The following is a 19,666-nucleotide window of genomic DNA, read 5'->3' as shown; positions in this document are numbered from 1 at the left end:
CAAAACACTTCACATTTCTGGTGTCAGTGTTAACCATATCACACTGTGTTCTGCATGATTTGAAATAGTTGGACATCAGCCCTTCACACCATCTCTCAGCAGATCACCACACATCTTCTAAGTGGGGGGGGGGGTACCCTGGAAGGCTTATTGCTGTGTATCTTGGATGTGGTGTTGCCAAGTTTTTCTTTCCTTCTCCAAGGTCCTGTCTTCTCTTTAATCAATAATTTCAGGGTTAAAAACAAAGCCTAAGGACCAGAAAGAAAGTGGTTGGTTCTTAATAGGGTGGCTACTTCAGCCTCCTGATCCTCCATTCTTCATCCCTTCTGGTGACATAGGATGGAAAATACCTGTGTTGGATGCACACCTATTTAGCCCGTAGGAACATCACAGGCTGTTATCTATTCAGAACTCTGAAGATTACATCTTCTTGGCTGCCATTCCATGCTTGCTGCGCTCTATAAAAATTACATGCACCTGACTGTTTAGTGCTGACACCTGGCCTTGATTGCAGGGCAAGCCAATGCTATGAGTGAGTGTACTGTGATGGTTTCACCTACTATTAACCTTGACCTGTAAGCATCAGTCATCACTGCACTTCCTACTGCTGGTAACCTTCTCATCAGAGGTTTTCTTACAGCTTGATAAATTCCATGTTGTCTGCTTTTCCCATGGAACAACATTATCAAGGGTTTGTCTTCACAGTGGACACATCTAGCCCAGTGTTTCAACTTCCCTGTGTCTTATTAATTTTTTTCCCTGTCTCCTCCTTTGGAAAATTTGGCATTTCATTTTCATTCCGTGTGGGTTACTGCTTTTCTAAAATTCCAGAAGTCATCTTTTTTAATGAGTTTGCTATATCTGTGGGATCTTTTATAAAGCATTAAACCCTATTATCTCAAGAGAATAGTCCTAATTCAAGAAAACTTCTCTTAGCCAACTATGTATTTCAGTGGGAACCTTTGGTCCCACACATCCTCTCTCTACTTCACTCAGCAAATCCCATTTCTGCCCACCAGTCTTGTTCCTTCCTTTTCAGAACTACTGCACTTTCTGGCTGTTAAATATAAGCCTAACAGTAAGATAGAGAATACACAAAGGGGTGAGTGTGTGGTGGGGTGTTGTTTGTCAGGAAAGAATGCCACCTTTCCTGCAAGCCAGAATAGGAGTGTGCTTGCTTCTTGCAGGCATAGGCAAGCCACTTGTATAGGTCGAAATGTTCAGATGAATTTAGAAATCCAAGCAAGCTTCCTGGTGGCATCAATTTGACTATCCCCATTGTGTGTGTTTTCTTTTTTTTTTAATTCATCCTAATTTTTAAAAATTTTTTATTAATTTATTCTTGTTACATCTCAATGGTTATCCCATCCCTTGTATCCTCCCATTCTTCCCTCCCTCCCATTTTCCCATTATTCCCCTCCCCTATGACTGTTCCTGAGGGGGATTTCCTCCCCCTGTATATACTCATAGGGTATCAAGTCTCTTCTTGGTAACCTGCTATCCTTCCTCTGAGTGCCACCAGGTCTCCCCCTCCAGGGGACATGGTCAAATATGAGGCACCCACAAGTAGAACATTATGATAGGCAGATTTGGGCCCAGGGGTCCCACTCAAACTAAGGCACCAGCCAAGGACAATACAGGTGGTAAACTTTAAACCCCTACCCAGATCTAGCCAATGGACAGAACATTCTCCACAGTTGAGTGGAGAGTGGGGTATGACTTTCACACGAACTCTGGTGCCTCATATTTGACCATGTGTGTGTTTTCTAACCAGAATCCCAAGCTTAGCATGACGGCTTGCCATGCTAGGGAGTTCAGTTTTCTTAAGAGTTAGTTACTTCACACTGAGGTTCTGCTTTGCTCTCTACATCCTTCTTTATTTTTCCACTGTGTAAGAAGAGAGTTCCTTTGTAGTCTGTCAAAGGGGTTTTAGAGTTTTATACTTGATCTTGCAAGTTACTAGCTAATTACATTCTTTACCTGTCTGTCTTCATGTGTGTGGGTCAGCACACTTCCTATAATAATATAGTATAAAAATTACTCAAATTGCCATTGTATTAAGAAGGTATCTTCAAACAATATATAAATGAGTGGCTATGGCTGTGTGCCAATCAAACTTTACTTAGAAAAACAAATGATGGGCAGGATGGTCCATAGTTTGCTGATCTCTCACTAAGTACATCAATTAAGATTAACAATAGGCATACAAATTAATTGTTATTATATTTTCAGTATATATATATTTTAATTTAAGCCAAGTGGTGGTGGTGCACTCCTTTAATCCTAGTACTTGTGAGGCAGAGGCAAGCAGAACTTTGATTTTGAAGCCAGCTTGATGTATACAGTGTGTTCCAGGACAGTCAGGACTACACAGAGGAAACCTTCTGGAAAATATTTAATATAAAAATTTATACAATATATTTTGATTGTATTTTTCTCCACCAACTCGTGGAAGATCTTCCCCACCTTCTTACCTACCCATCTCCTTCCCTCCTCACACTCCCTCCCTCCTCACACTTCCTTTTTCCCTCCCTCTCAAAACCAGAAAACAAAAAGGTCAAAGAAACAATAAAGCAATAATACAAAAGTTATTGAAATAAAAAGTACACAAAATTATGGACTCTTTCTATGTTGGCCAACTATGAGGCATGGGACCTGCAAGTGCTTGATACACTCAGTGGCTCTTCATTGGTTTGAAAAAATGTTTTTCCCTTTGACAGCAAGTATGAATTGCAAGTAGCTTCTTAGTCAGGGATGGGACTTTGTGTCTACTTCCCTTCTCCACTCTGGGATTCTGTCTGGTTTGAGCTTGTGCAGTCTTGTATGCACCATCACAGTCTCTGGGAGTTCATATGCCTATCAGCCCCGTTGTTTCAAGAAGGTGTTGTTTTCTTGGCGTCACCCATGACTTCTGGTTCTTATAATCTTTTCTGCCTCCTATTCTGCATAGATCCCTGAGACTTGAAAGGTTTTGATAAAGACATCCCATTTAGGGCTGAGTATGCCAAAGTCTCTAAATATTACCTAGTTGTGGGTCTCTGTGCTAGTTTCCATCTACTGCAAGAAGCTTTTCTGGTAAAGGCTGAACGATGCCCTGTTGTATAGATATAGCTATATGTCACTAGGAGTCATTTTATTGCTATGTTCCTTTAGCAAAAAAAAAAAAAAAAAAGTAAAAGATTTTCCTCTAGCACCAATGGCTTATCTAGTTTCAATTTCTTTACCAGTGTCACGTGTCTGTTCCATCTCATGTGGTGTCGACCTTAAATCCAAAGGGAAAGTGGTTGGTATGCTCCATAACATTTATGCCACTATTGCACCAGGGTACCTTGAAGGCAAGTTGCCGTTGTATGTTTCAGGGTTTACAGCTGAGTGATAGTGATGGTTACTCTTTTTCTTCTGGCGGTGTGCAAAGTACTTTCTAGCACCATGAGTGGGAATTGGGAAGTGTGAAGCTACTATGTGAGCACCAGCTTGGCCTCACCACATTCAATGGCATAAGTAATTGGTATCTTTGGCAACAGAGCCTTTCCATCAAGTTTTGGAGTGTAACCAGTAGCCTTTGAAATATCCTGTAATTTTTGGGGGGCTACAGTCTATGGAACCCGTTTGGCCAATGGCCTAATAAGATGTAACCCAATCCTGGCACTGGAAATTTTACTTGGTGACATTAGGTATATAGTTAGGGCATTTCCTCCTCCACTTTATGGTGACTTCATTTAAATTACTTTCATATATGTATTTATTTTAGGAAGTTTCTAGAGTAGTTGGTTTATATAAGGCTTCTGAAAGCACCATTAGTGTTACTTATCCTGCCCCATATTCCCTCCTTTACTCTGCCTTTACAGTTCCCCTACCCACTTAGTTTTCCTATTCTACCTTCCCATTTATCTCTTCATAACACTGTGTTCTTGTTCTTCTTCCTTGGTATATACTTATTTGGGATATATTTTAATTAGAATAAAAAGTAATGGGCATCATCATGACATGTGTATATGTGTATACGTCTGTGTGCATATTTTTGCATTTATGTACATGTATGTGCAGGTGTACACGCATGCACGTGTGCAGATTGACAACAGGTGTACTCCTAATTCTCCCCCCCCCAATCTATTTTTTTTTTGAAGAAAGAGTCTCATAAATTCAGCTAGACTCTCTGGCCAGAACGTTCTGGGGATACTACCATTTCCTCACCTCCTCACCTAGCCCTGAGCTTGTCGATATTCTACATGGCTGCTAAAAAACTGAAGCTGTGGCCCCCGACGCTCGCATAGAAAACACTCTGCCCTCTGTACTCTCTTCTCAGCCCCTATCACGATGTTTTCATACATTTCTGTCATTTTACTGTGCTCCGATTAATCCCCACACTGTGTTTTCCACCATTCCCAGCCCTCTGCTATTGGTCCCTTTCCTCTACTCAAATAGTCATTCTTGCTCTCATACTTGTTATCATTTCAAGCATAGTTCTCACTTACTAAGCAACACCATTAGATATGCGATCTCCTCCTTCTGGCACACCACCTAACCCTGGTATAAAAGCTAAGCTTTTGCTTATTATAGTGACTCTTTGGGCTCTGGTGAATACAGAGTGATACGGGGTGGTAAGCAATATTGCTCCAAAATTGCATCTCCACACCTGCTTTTCTGGACCTATCCAGCCACTGAGTGCTGCCACTTGAGTACTCCAGAAAGCAGACTGAGAAGAGAATCCCTCTGGATGTGCCTTTGGAAAGGAAAAGAAGTGAACAGGGGTGGGTAGTGAGAGATGTTGAGTTACAGGACAAACCCTGATAATAGCTTCAGCAATCTCATGAAGTACCGTGGGGTGAAAAAAAATCTTCCAACAGATGCTGCTGCACTGGGCGGAAGGAGCTGAGCCTGCCAATGTAGGAAACTTGGGAAGATGAAGGTATAGTGAAAGTCCTCTATGGTTGATGTGAACTATAGGCAGGCTGAGAACTGAAGTCTGCACATGGGACTCCTTAGAGCTGGAGCAACAAGAGCTGTTTGGAAGGGGGCCTAGGCAGTGCATTTCTAGTCCATCCCACTTCTAAGCAAGCTTTATCCAACAATCTCTATCATCCTGCGTCATGTCATTCATCTTTGTTTTCATCCACTGCCCATGCTGCCTTTCTCCCATCTAACTGCCAGTTCTGGTCACATATACATTTCAAAGCACCCCTCAGGAGTTCTGTGCCCTGTGCCTGTCTATCCCTTAGTTAGCCTCAGTCTCTTTCTCAGCACTGGTTTCTCAGTTTCTCTCAGAGTCAAAGCTTTTCAGAGGGCTGGCAGCAGAGCCATCACTGGCCAATGCTCTGCAAGCCATAGTTTAGTGGCTAAGGACCTACAGTAAAAAGCTTTGAACAATATTTATTTTTGCCTTCAAAAAGCAAAATAATTAAAGATTTATAGGGGGTAGGAGCAACAAAGCAATACATAAATAAGCTCAAAGCTCCATGTAAATTTTCAGACTGTTGACAAAATTGTTTCCTAGTGAGTGGGACCAGCAGAGCCATCCAGAGATGGGTAGGTTATTGGTAGCCCAGACTAATTTGTCTGGTGCCCTGGAGCAAGTCATTTGTGCTCTATTTCCCCCTCCTGTCAGCCCATCTGTATATTGAAAAATAGAGCCTTTTATCTCCATTTTGTTCTCTGGAAGCATTTAGAACCATTAAAGATGCAGTTCTTTTTTTTTTTTTTTAAAGGTGATAAACAAATGATATCACTTAGAAAAGGGGTGGTAGTGGTGAGGGAAGCTTGGTTTGAGAGAAAGAGGAGACTTTGGAGACAGAGTTGCAGAGGCTGCTTAGGTTTGAGGAACACAGGAAGGCAAGCCAAGTAAGCGAAAAATGAAATGGGAAAAAAAATAGAACAGACAAAACTAAAATGTAAGCAAGCCAGGCATGGCAGCTCACACCTATAATCTCAGCATTTTGGAGCCTGAGTGAGGAAGACTGTGGTGAGTTCAAGACCATCCTGAGCTGCAGAGAAAGTTCTAAGCCAACTTGGTTAGAGTAAGAACCTTCCCACCCACCCCTAAAAGTGAGCCCAGAAAAAAGATTAAAGAAAGAGGAGTAAAAGGAAGAAAAGGTGAAGTAGATGGAAAAGCAGAGGGAGATGAAGGAAAGGAGGGAAGGCATCAAGGAGCATCTGTAATGCACTCTGATCTTCCAGGAGAATGGCCCATTCTCTACCAAATCATACCCCTCCCATGTGGAGCCCAGAGCTTGTGGTGGAGAGGAAAGAATCACCGCAAACATGGAGGTAGAACTAAGCCAAGATGAGATCTCCTCACCCACAACTCTTCCTTGCTCAATTATTTACCCAATACACCTGGTTAGCTGGAACATAGCTCTCTCTAAAACACAGAAGGATAACCTAACTTAGGATATTAGAAGATTATAAGGAGCTCAGCTCCTCACAAGGGCGAGAAGCCACCAAGTCGGGAGGTTACACATATAGATGCAGGTCTAGTTCTCTGGTTTTACTCATCCTCATCGCAACACCTAAGTGCAAGCTTGGAAACTCAACCACTATCAGAAACTCATTTTCATGTCGGGAGACAGTTTCTGACTGCCTTATCCTGCAGATATAGTACACAAACGATGCATAAGAAAGTGGAGACAATGGGGAGTGTTTTTTAAAAATATTGGTCTATTGTGCTCCACACCCCTGCCAGCAGTGAAGTGGACCCCTTAAATATATCTGGTAAAAACAGATTATAAAAGCAAAGCTCTAAGGGAAGCAGACATCTAAGCCCCTCACCTGTTGTATACATGAGTCATCAAGGACAGCTGAATGCACATGCTATACAGAAGTATGAACTTTCATATCCACTTTGCCTCAATTACACAGGTAGCCGCTCCAGTAAGCCCCCTTCACTCTTGGCAGTAATTATTCCCCCTCTCAGTGTTTGCCCTCTTCTTCCCTTTCTTCTTGTATAGTAGTTTCAGTCCCCTGGAGTGTAGTCACTTCTTTGATCCAGAGGACATAATTAAATTCAGCTCTGTATAGAATCTCTCATATCTATAACTCAAAGGGCTTGGATAGGAATAGATGGTACTGGTTCACCGTGGTGACCAGGAGCAGGGTTCTCCCACTTCGTTTCCTCTGCATTCATGTGAGGAAAGAACCTTGCCTAGCCTGTTGTCTCAGATGTTGGGGATCCACGCATACTCTGATAGCATATGTGTTGACTCCTGAATGACCCACAGACATAGAAAACTGGCTACTTTTCCCCTGACACTCTCTGGAGAGCACTTATTTTCATTGGCTGCTGTCTCACCTCACATACTATATATAGATGCCTGAAGTTCATGGGTGTGTGAGGGATGGTGGAAAGAACGGTTTTGGAAGGTTTCTTCTGAGAAGAAAAATAGGGAGAAGGAGAAAGTTCTGAGGAGAATATATACTGAGAAGAAATCTTGATAGCTCAGTTTAATAAAGGCTTCTTATGTGCTCGGATTTTTTTTAGATGAATTGTCTAGCCCAGGAATGAAATTCAAAGCAAATTTTAATCTTACTTGGTACAAGTTGGATCACTTGTAACAAATTAGCGTCTATACACCTTATTTTTCCTCATTGCTAAATAGGGATAGGAAAACCAACTTCACAGAAGGACGGAAGAGAATTAAGTATGTGGCACTTTGAGTAATGAAAGGAAAATGTTTATTATGTTGTAACCATTAATATTCTTATCCTCAAGCCAACTCAGCCATGTGCTTCCAAAATGAGTAAACTGAGGCTCCAGAGAGTTTAAACAACTGGTGTTTAAAGACACACAGCAATAGAATCAGACCGAGGATTTGAGCCCAACTCTGCATGATTCATTCCACTGTGGAATGATAACTCAGAACATGCAAGATAGTATCCATGGAAACAGCAGACCAACTTTGGCGATAGTTTTTCAGTCTACCTGCAATATGTCAGTTCTACTTCCAGCATACACACCTCTATCCCATGATTCTTTGGATTAGCTCGTTGTTCTGAGCTCCAGAGGCTTCATGTGATCCACTAACAAAGAAACACTAGAGAAAAATACACACACACACACACACACACACACACACACACACACACACACACATATACATATTCTGTCTTAAAACAGGAGAGGAAAAATAGACATTAAACATTGAAGGAAGACCCATAAAGAATATGGCCAGTTATCACTCTGTGTCTGGCCATTTTTCTTCTCCAAGACTCCCTTCAATTAATGTTGCATGCATATCACATTCAGGGAACACCACAGTAAACACAAAATACAAGTTTTTGTCCTTAAAGCTAATAGGCATCACTGTAAAAATGTCATATCAAGAGAGGCCAGAAACTTAGACATCATCTTGCCAGTATTAGGCCACCAAAGAATGTATTAAATAAAAATACTTAATTATAATAATTGAAGACATGTGTAATTGAAGTAATTACATGAGTTAAATGAGAAAGAAAGAAGGGTCAAGAGATTTTAATAGCAGCATGATAGATGGATTTAGTTAATTAGATAAGGCATCCTCTCACACTAATTCTTTCTAACACAGGCTTGTCAGTCACACAACTTGCCACATTAACTGTCCCTTCTCATAAAAACTTCACAGACTTACATGAGAAATATCCCTTGGTTCTTTCATAAACAAAGAATGGTCACCTGAGTCTACAGCACAGAAGTCTTTGGCTGTGTGTGTGTGTGTGTGTGTGTGTGTGTGTGTGTGGAGAGAGAGAGAGAGAGAGAGAGAGAGAGAGAGAGAGAGAGAGGAGAGCGAGCGGAGAGAGGAGGAGGAGAGAGAGGGAGAGGAGAGGAGGAGAGGGCAGGGGAGACAGAGACAGAGATAGAGAAACACAGAGATACAAAGAGAGACAAAGAGAGAGAGAGGAGATAGTATACTGATTCAGTATATTTCTCCTAGGGAATGGGGAGTGATAGAATATATTGACAATACTGTCTTTAAACATTTAAGCATATTTGCTATCGAAATAACCAGTATAGTCGATGCCGTTATTCTTCCTGGTTTATAGATGAAGAAATTGAGTCAAGGACCAGTTAAATACTGTGCATGTTTAATAAGGAGAGAAATGATGTTGAAAACAGATCATTTAACACCAGAATCTACCCTCCTAGTCATCTTGCATTTCCACACAATGGGAGAAAAGAGAGAGGACACAGAGGGAATGGTGCACAGAAAGTGGCAGAGTCTTGTAAATGGTGTCACAGTGCTTCCTATTGATTCTGGCTCCTATGGGTCCAACAAAGATGACACTAGTGCTCAGCACTATCTGGGAACACAGAGAATGGATGTTCTCAGACTCCCTGGAGAACAGTCTTCTCTAATGCCATTGCAGCCTTTTAAGACATTTCACTGCTCAGATAGCTTCAGTAGCTTCCTTGCAGTTCAAAGATCCAACATTCTTTTTCAACTATGGGTTCTTTATATATGAAATTCTAAGATTCTAAAATTTGTAAGTTATATCTTTGGCAATGCTACTACCATATGCATTTTAAAACTCTCTTGTCTTCATTCTTTCTCCCACTCTGTGTGTAAAAACGTGTGTATGTGGGTGTGCCTCTCTCTCTCTCTCTCTCCCTCCCTCCCCCTCTTGCCTCCTCCCTCCCTCTCTTTCTCACACACACACATATATACACACACGTGTGTGTATGTGGGTATGCCTCTCTCTCTTCTCCTTCCCTTCCCCGCCCTCACACACATGTGTGTGTGTGTGTGTGTTTATCCCAACTGAGTACTAACAAGACCTGATTCTAATTAGAATTTGTACCCAGATGTAATTAGGGGTGATCAGGTAGTATGGCCTATAGACTGTCTCTGTTTCTTTCTATGAGATGTGAATCACTCTGATAAAGATATCTTTTTTTTTTAAGGGACTTGAGGGTACAATAATTACCCAGGCCAGTGTCTTATTTGTGTATATCCATGGTCACAAAAACCACCAGAAGATCTAGAAATCATTCTGAAAGAGAACTAAGCCAGCCAAGCCTGCCCACTCCCAAGATTATCACTCTTGGCTACAGTCCTCTGGGCATCTCTCAGCTCTTCATCTAACCATTCAATGGGCTTTGTATGCCTTTTTATTCACTTACACTGCTTTCTTCTTACTTGGTTTAAAAAAAAGATTTATTTATTTATTTGTGGTGTGTGTGTGTGGTTGTGTGTGTTGTGTGTGTGTGTGTGTGTTATGTACCACATACATCAGGTTCTTTTAGATTCAGAGGACATCAGATACCTGGAACTGGAGGTTACAAGCAGTTGTATGATCTGTGATTGCAGGTTCTGGTATTCAAACTCAGGTCCTCTGTAAGAACAATGAGCAAGTGCTCTTAGTCACTGAGCCACTTCTCCAGTCCCTTGCTTATGTTTTCAGAGGTGACCTCTTCAATTCTTGTGTCATGGATGTGAACTCAGCTATGCCCCTTCCTTTGGATATAAAAAGGTCAGGGAAATGGTAACAGCTAAGCAGTCTTGGTGGCATAGGCCTATAACCTCAGATAATCAAGAGATTGAGCCAGGAAGATTTCAGGTTCAAGGACTACCTGGACTATAAAGTAAATTCAAGGCCAGTCAGGGCAACTCATGTTTCAAAGTAAAAACGTGACGCTAAAGCTGGAGGTTGTGGTCAGTGGTAGAGGAGTTCCTAGCACGTGCAAAGCTCTGAGTTCAATCCTCAATATTTACAAAAACAAAAAGGCCCCCAAACAGAGAGCTGAGTCACCTCTTTATTCTATTTATTCTACTTGTAGAGCCCTTTTGTTGATTTTATTCACTCTGCCCTCAGACATAACCTCCTTCAACTCTTTTCCAACATTTATTTATTCATAAATATTTAGTTAATAACAGCCATTTGTCTTTCTACAAGAGCAAGGCTGTTTAGATAAAGGGAGGCCTGACATTAGAATTTAATTGTGGTTAAAACAAACAAATATGGTGTATAGAGATAACCTAAGAAAGTCACCTCTTTTACTCACTGTGCCATGGCTTCAATATTCGACTTGGGTACAGAATGTAAGATTACTCTAAGAGAAGATGAAAAACATTTCTTGCTTAGGGAACTCAAACGAGCTTCACACTCCATCCATGATTACAACAGGAATATATCTCTCTCTCACCTATATATCAATAAGACAGGGATATTGAAATCTCCTTAGGTAATAAAATGATATTATTACCAAGGAGAATGAAAATATGTAAATAACAGCCCCACAAGAAAAAATACAGTAAAAACTTTCTCCTTCAAACTTTCCTTGATTTTTCTTTCTTCCGAGGACGAGAATACTGCCCAAGTTTGAAGCTTATCGCTTTAGACATTTCTGAGTTATACAATCACATGAACGAGATTGAAGTATTTTCTTGAGAGAGGAACTTGAAGAGGGAGAAAAGCATTTGCAGTCTGACTTAAAAGGTAAGGAAGCTAGCGGGATCATATGCTTTCCAACTTCAAAATATATTTGAAAACCCCTTACTTAAAGCTGAGCCATGAAGCTATGGCCATTTCTAGGCTAAATCTTCGGTGATGAAAAGAATGATTATCCAGAAGTGTCATGGGAGAAATGGCACTTAGTTCATTATACACATGTGCTGAGTTCCTCTGTTCCCCAGTATGGTCCAGGTGATGACTTCTTCTTCTTCTTCTTCTTCTTCTTCTTCTTCTTCTTCTTCTTCTTCTTCTTCTTCTTCTTCTTTTTCTTCTTCTTCTTTATTTTTTGAGACAGAGTTTCTCTGTGTAGACTTAGACCAGGCTGACCTCAAACTCACAGTGATCTGCCTTCCTCTGTTGAGGTTACAGGCATGCACCACTGCACCTAACTAATATTGATTTCTAAAGAATGAACACCTGTAAGACTGGTATGCTCATCAAATAAACTCCTTGATATGGGCATTATCAAGTCACTTTATAGACAAGGCTTTACACTTTATAGCTCACCAAGGCTCACTGATACAGCCAACAGTGGACACTGAGGTGTCTGGCTTCAAACTCTATGCATGTTTCATTGATCATAGAACACAGATGTCCTAGCCAATTATCCCAACAAGATACTTGACCACCCAAACAAAATGCTAATTTACATATTTCTACTATTATACCCTTACTTGTTAATTTGTGGATTGTTAAGAACAAGGAAACTAATGAATTAATGTGAATGGCAGCATCCTTCTGTTTGTACTATGACCAGGTCATATAAAGGAGCTATCAATTTCAAATGGAACTTACTCAAGAATTATACCTGCTTTTTTAATGCAAACTAGAAAAACCTTAAAATCCTGCATCAAGCATTAGTAAGTTCTAATTATGCAATAGCCACTATCCTAGAGATAGAAAGAACAAACGGTACCCACTCCAAGAGCATTACTTTCCAGCATTGCACAAGAATGAAACCATTGTTAAGCAATGTATATGTAATAAAACACAATGGAAAGGAAGTACAGGAAAAGACCAAACACTCTGCCAAGTGAATCTGAGAAATCTTCATAGATGTGGTATTTAAGCTTAAACCAAAGTCAAAAATACAAGAAAAGAAAATACATTCTGAGAGTCCATTCTTTCATGTGATTTTGAATGTTGTTTACGGGATGGGTGGACCTCCTACACTGTGCACCCTGTTTGTGACTCCGGTGGTCACCCCTGGGTCATGATATTTGGCTGGCTCCAGGTTTATTATACAAGTTTTGGACAAAACTGTAAGTTTTTAAAGATCTGAAAAGGATAAGCACCCACAGAATGGTGGGTTTTTACTAAAGGACTTTTGAACTCTAATTTTATAAAAGATGGGGTATTTTTTAGGTTAAGAAAATTTTTAATCTCAGTAATTATTATTTACAGTCTCAAAAGCTAAAGGGTCTGTTGTCTGAATCATCCCAGTAAATCAGATTTCCTCAGAAAAGAAACTAAATTTGCCTTAAAAATATGCATTGTATTATGATCATCTAGAAATTGTAGAAGAAAAAAAAGCTTTCCTTAGATCTTAGAGGTTTTTCTAGATCGTTTAAAATGTGAGCATAATATCCTGAGCCAACAGAGAGAAATGGAAGGGAAAGGAGAGTAACTCAGTATAACACTCTTAGCAGGTGCAGGGGCAATGAGTTTGATTCCTAGCAGAGGACAGAAGGGGAGGAGAGAGAAGGAGAAGGGCGGGATGACATTTTAGTTGTTCTAGACACAATATAAAGAAACTCGCACAAAGCAAGCAACGGAGAGTTATAGTTCCCTTAAGTAGAATGTTGATCCAGACAACTGTTGCTTTTCAATTTAAAATTATCTGCTTATATAAGAACTTGCAGAAAGCCACTCTACATGTTGATTGATTGATTTGTTTGTTTGTTTGTTTATTCATTAATTAAAGAAAAGGCAGTCTATGAGCTCCCTAGGCCTAGGTTAGTTGACTCTGTGGATCTTCTTGTAGAGTTCTTGTCCCCTCCAGGTCTTGTCTATCCCTTCCTCCAACTCTTCCACAAGACTCCCTGAGCTCCACCTAATGTTTGGCTGTGGGTCTCAGCATCTGTTTTGATCTGCTGCTTGGTAGAGACTCTCAGATGACCAGTTATGCTAGGCTCCTGTCTGCAAGCATAACAGTATCATTAGTAGTGTCAGAGACTGGCTCTTTCCCATGGGGTGACTCTCAAGTTGGGACAGAATGGTTGGCCATTCCCTCAATCTCTGCTCCATCTTGTAGGCAAGGTAGATTGGGAGTTGAAGGTTTTGTGAGTGAGTGGATGTCCCTCTCCCTCCATTGAAAGTCCTGCCTGGTTACAGAAGGTGGACATTTCAGTCTTCATATCCCCCCACTGCTAGGAGTCTCAGCTAGAGTCACACCCATATCTCCTAGGAACCTACCCCATTGCAGATCTCTAGCTTGTAACAGGAAAGCTCCCTATTGGTTTCTCTTCTCTCTCCCAAACCTTTCACCTCCCATCCCCCTCCCACTCTTCCAACATATGATCCCCACCCTCATTCCCTTCTCCATCCCCTCTCCTAACCAATTCCCTCTCCAGCCACTTCTGCTGTCTATTCTATTTCCCTTTTGAGTGAGATTCAAGCATTTTCCCTTGGGCCCCTCCTTGCTACTTACCTTCTTTGGGCCTGTGGATTATAGTATGGTTATCCTGTACTGTATGGCTAACATCCACTTATAAGTGAATACATACCATGTGGGTCTTTCTGGGTCTGGGTTACTTCACTTGGGATGATATTTTCTGGTTCCATCCATTTGCCTGAAATTTTCAAATGCCAACATTTAAAAAAAAATAATAACTATAAAAAGTGTTTCACAAGGGAAAGAGGGTGCAGATAAATTTAATAGAGGTCAGTATCAATGTTACAGATCACTGGGGACTGTTTCATGGTGACTAAGTATATAGTATACTATTGGTTAATAATGAACCTCACATTCTTTGGAAAAAATAATTTATATCATTGGCTAGTTACTACAAGTCATACTCCTTCTATGGGTGATTTCAATTTGCAATGTAACACCATCGAGAGCAGAGTTGAGAAGAGATGTGGACAGTCAGCTCTTGTGGGCCTCTGTGAAGCAGGATGGGCCAGCTCCAGCAATTACTGTGAGATGTCATTACTGGAGATGCTGAAAGTTTATGCAATTTTGCTTTCAGGAGAGCCAGTGGATCAAATAAATCATATTAATGGGAATCCGAAGGGAAAAATGAAAAGAGGTTGCATCCAGGCCTGATTTAGATATTGGTCTGTTCTTATAATACTCACTGGAGAGATTTCCCAACTCGGGATTCAGAAGCTGAGCAATATTTTTCTGGTCAGTGGGTTAATATTGACCAGAACTCCCTGACTTCATGGCCCATTGCAAGTTTTTACAAAAAATATTTATTCAAGTATAATTTTAAAATAGCTAATGGGGTTGGGCTGACATTCAGCACCAATACATACTAACATGTCCATCTGCCTGTTTAGTCAGCCTCAGGTTTTCACTGGTGACTTTGCTGTACTTGATGGTTAAATATTTGAGTCTCAACCAAAAAAATCAAAGCTGAAGGAGAAAGGAGAGAACTGCCAGCAAATACTCCTAGCCTTACAAGGTCATGGTGGAAAAAGAGAGTAATGAAATAAAGAAGCTCAAACTATGGCACCAGCCAAGGAAAAATATAGGCAGTAAACTTTGAACCCCTATCCAGACCTAGCCAATGGACAGGATATTCTCCACCATTGAGTGGAGAGTGAGGTCTGACTTTCATACAAACTCTGGTGCCCCATTTCTGACCATGTCCCCTTGATGGGGAAGACCTGGTGGTACTCAGAGGAAGGATAACAGGTCACCAAGAAGAGACTCAATACCCTATGAGCATATACAGGGGGAGGAAGTCCCCCTCAGTCACAGACATAGGGGAGGGGAGTAGGGGAGAAGTGGGAGGGAGGGAGGAATGGGAGGATACAAGGGATGGGCTAACAATTGAGGTGTAATATGAATGAATTAATTTAAAAAAAAAGGTTGGTTACCCCATCTAAAAAAAAAAGAGGCTAAAGGGTCATAATCTCAGCCAAGCCTTTCTGGAAGTCAAAGAGGAATAAGCAAGGTATGTGAGCAGCAGAACCCACTGAAGGGAAAATTTTGGAGGAAGAAATGTTACACAGTGCTGGTGACATTCAAAAGCAAAGGATAAATCAGAATCACATGGTGTATGTGCTTAGGGGCAGAAATGTTAACTGTGACTTCTGTTTCACAGGATTCTGGGGCAAATGCTCTTGATAGCAGGGATGTCAGGTCAAGGGCAAGCCTTCCCAAAAGACAGAGGCCCTGGGATTAAACAGTGTTAAAGTAAATTTTGTTCTTTTGATGTAATTGTCATCATCGGGGATTACTGCTGGAAGCTTCTAGCCTCTGGACAATCTAATCTAGGCCTAGAATGTTGTCAGTCTCTGAGACTTATTGCTTAACAATATCACCCTTTCTAGCTCTTTCTGAACTCTGCGTGGCTAGTTCAACTCAGCTGTTGTGGCTCAAACTCCTCTTCAAGCTGACTGATTCATTCTGGCTACTCTCAGTTTCTCACTGAATTGCTCTTCTTGGCCTCAAACTAATTCTAGCAATCTGTTCTAGTCTTCTGGCTCCTGCTCACTCTCTGGCTCATTCTGTCTTCACCTGTGTCTAGCTTGTTCTCTCTTCAACCTGTCTTTGTAAAACTCTTGCAGTAAAACTGCCTCTGAATTCCACAAGCTGAACTGCCACAAACTCAACTCCACTATACTGCATCTCAACTCTCTGACTTAACCAAACTGCCTGAACAGCACTAACTAGAACTCAGAGATCTGCATGTCTCTGTCTCCTGAGTGCTGAGATTCAATGTGTGCACAACCATACCTAGACCTAAGCCTTTCTTTACATGAAATTTGCTTTGTACCAGATTGGCCTTGAACTCAAAGATCTGCTTGCCTCTGCCTCCTGGGATTAAAGGTATGTCTGTATTCTCATCAGATCACACAGACATAGAAGGTCTTTTGATGTGATCTCTTGCCAGAGAAGCCATGCTCTAAATTAAAATTCCTCTACAAAACAGAACCTTGGGAAAATAAATAGTGGGGCAATAACGGTACAGTGATGTCACACACCTGCATACCTCCCTCTCCAAAGGGAGCTGATGCTTAGTTTTGCTCTCAGAGACTGAATATAAGGGCCTTGGTGGAAGAAGACAGGATTCAGAATATGTACAATGTTCAAAGCGGAGATATGAAATAAGAATGATGCTTATGCTAACTATGTCTATGTCTCAATGGAGAAGAGTCTTGTATCCTCCAGAAAGGGGACTATGGGAAAATTTCAGTTTCTCCTATCACTGATGTATTGCTGGCCATGAATAGGCTTTCATGTGAGCATTTTTAAAATGTGTGCCATGGCATAAACCAAACCAAGACCTGCTTAGATTTCAACATTTTCCTTGTTTTAATCTACATACTTTTAGATATGACTAACTCAAAGACTGGTGTAGATATTGCACTTTCTGCTCGTATGTCTCTCCTCATTTGACACTCTGGGTATGATCTAATAGTCCTAGCTGAATTATAAGCTGCTTATTTATTCTAAGGTGCTACCAGACCTGTATGTCTCAGTTGAGTTCCCTCAAACCATTAGACACCTGAAGATTTAATGCCATGAAGAAAGTGTTGGTGAAATAGCTCATATACCATCATGAGGACCTGAGTTTACATTCTTCAGAATGAATGTAAAAGGCCAAGTACCATGGTGTGGCCTTATAATCTAGTAGTAGGTAAAGATAAGAAGGTTGCTGGAGCTCAGTGACTAGCTAGTCTTAAGGAAAGATACAATTTAAAAAAACCAAAATGGAGAGCAATAGAGGAAGCTGCTCAATGTCATTTCCCCAGGCACTTCAGGCCCTGTATAAAACTACTACTGTGCTTTCTGCCTACTCATCCTGAATGTAGAAACCAGTATTTCTTCAAAGTTGATAAAAGGAATCCAATCACTCCAAAGCAAAGATGGTACCAATAAGGGACAGTGCAGTTTCGTAAGTGACATCTTATGGCTAATATTAAGTGTTCCTTTTAGACATGTTTATACTCCACATCACCTTCCCCACCATGCCCAAACTAGACAACCTTTAGCATTTCACAACTTTCCACTGCTTCCCATGTAGCTCCTAGGTCTTCTCTTGTCTCAGAAATTTCAACTTGCCTCCTTTGATTCTTGTTACCTGCTTAAAACCATAGCTCCTCTGCTAAAACCTGCTTTTGTCTTTAGCATAACAGAAGTCGTTTTGTCTTTAAGTCTCCATTTTGATCATAAATTAAAATTAAGTTTGGGTTCTCAGGCTCTACCTGCCTGGGAGCTTGAATGGCCTTTTACTTACAATTCAATACTTGTTGAATGTTTTGCTTGAATTAGTGATGTATGTTCTACTTAAACAAAACCACAATATCCTCTTATGTTACTTTCTCCTAGAAAGTCTCCAAGCCTATATCCTAGCCAATCAGTGAAGAGTGCTTTATTAACTACCTGGATACAATGTATTCAGAACAAAATCAATTCTTCTTGTATTTAGCTAGTCAAAATGATGTAAAACTGCCCTCCCCTGGCTTCCCACCCACCTGGTTACCTGGGTGTTACCTGGTTACAGTTTTTCTTATAAAAGGCCTGCTTTAGAAATAGGCCAGTGTCACAGTCAGCCTCCTGAGTCTTTTCTGTGGCCCTGATTGCAATTAGCCTTGTCTTGGGGTGTGTGTTCACTCAATAGACCATCAATATCTCTCTGAGATTGGTGCTCGAGTGGTTTGTGGTGGTGATTCTTGTATTAGAACATTATTGCACAATCAAGTCTTCTTGGTTCCAGGGATATATCTTTAACTTTACAAAACCAAATGTATCCTGTATTTCAGAAAAGCGAAAAAACTTTTTATTAATAATGTCAACAACAATAACCATGCTTGGTTGTAGATAGCACATAACCCTCCTTGTTTCATGGATGTAGCATGCCAAATATCATAAAAGTGTGTGTGTGTGTGTGTGTGGTGTGTGTGTGTGTGTGTGTGTGTGAAGGAGAAAGGCATTGAGTAATTTTATGTGTCCATTTTCTACAAGTTGTGCTGTTTGCTCTTAGGATCCAACCTATGCACATCATTTGTGCTTCAAGACATTATGACTCTTGAGCAAGACTCATGATGATGGTAAAGGCTTGATGCACACAATTTATAATCAAGATGCTAGAGCTGGTGAAGGGGAAGGTGGACAGGGAATGTTGGTATGATCTAGAAAGATGAAAGCGGACAGTGAACAGGTAGTCAAATGCGTGGTGATGTTGAGGAACACCAGGAAAAGTATGTGAGAACATGCATGATATTATGCTTGAATCATTAAGTGACATTACTATATATCATGTTTAAAATGACCTGAAAGAGTGGATCAGTGTGGGAAAGAAATCATGTTGCTGTACACTTCCAGAATGGGTCTACAGTTAATGAACCTCTCCCCAGGAGGAACTCACCGCCTGCTGAGTGGCAATGAGAGTTTAGAGTCATGTGGTGTTTTTCCTAATGCCTGCTTCACACAGAAGCCTTCCTTCTCAAGGTCACTGGGGTCTCTGTATGAGTATCCTTGTTCCAGAAGAGTTAATGTCCTGGGAGAACTCATCCCCTAGCAACAAAGCTCATGTCTATAGGCCTTGGATATGATTTAGAGACAGGAACAACAATTACCTTCCACTTGCATACTGACAGTGTCTCCTTAAATGTTGTGTACAGAGGGATACTGAGGACACATATAGAATAAGCAACCAAGATTTCTGCTTCCCTTGATATTCTAAGTCCTATAGGCTGGCCCATACTAATCAAGACTTGTAAGGAAGAGTTTTATCAAATAATGAAAATACAACTGATTTAGGGTGAGACAAGTCTAGGTTTGAATGCCAATGCTGCTGTCCATCATGGTGAGGGAAGCCAATAAACCCAAGCCTCCAACTAGTAGAATTTCAGGAAAGTGATTTTACATACATTAAAATCTAGGAAGCCTCTGACATACAGTTAGTAACTCAAACCATGTTATTTCTCCTTCCTGACTAGAAAAAGAGACCCTGCTTTCTCATGCAAAACTCGGAGCCTACATCAGCCACTGTAAAAATCAACTGATGGAAAAAACATGACTGAAGACTGTATACCTTTTCTGTCTGGGATGGAATGTCACAGAGAG

The 19,666-nt window shown here is 40.8% G+C and overlaps 1 long non-coding RNA gene across 2 annotated transcripts in view; it reads right to left on the bottom strand.

Annotated features, from left to right (window-relative positions):
• LOC127191010 (uncharacterized) overlaps positions 1–19,666 on the bottom strand; it is a 196,605-nt gene that overhangs the window by 44,778 nt on the left and 132,161 nt on the right. Inside the window, exon 2 of one of the 2 annotated variants that reach the window (XR_007830813.1) lies at positions 14,148–14,213. The exons of the other annotated variant lie outside the window; for it this stretch is intronic. This is a non-coding gene — a long non-coding RNA (uncharacterized LOC127191010). The remainder of the gene's footprint in view (positions 1–14,147; positions 14,214–19,666) is intronic. 2 annotated transcript variants of the gene reach the window in all.

This window comes from Acomys russatus, chromosome 6 (genome assembly GCF_903995435.1).
Source record: "Acomys russatus chromosome 6, mAcoRus1.1, whole genome shotgun sequence".
Lineage (NCBI taxonomy): Eukaryota > Metazoa > Chordata > Mammalia > Rodentia > Muridae > Acomys > Acomys russatus.
Note: the sequence above shows the minus strand (reverse complement) of the source record. Positions and strands in the feature narration are given on the sequence as shown.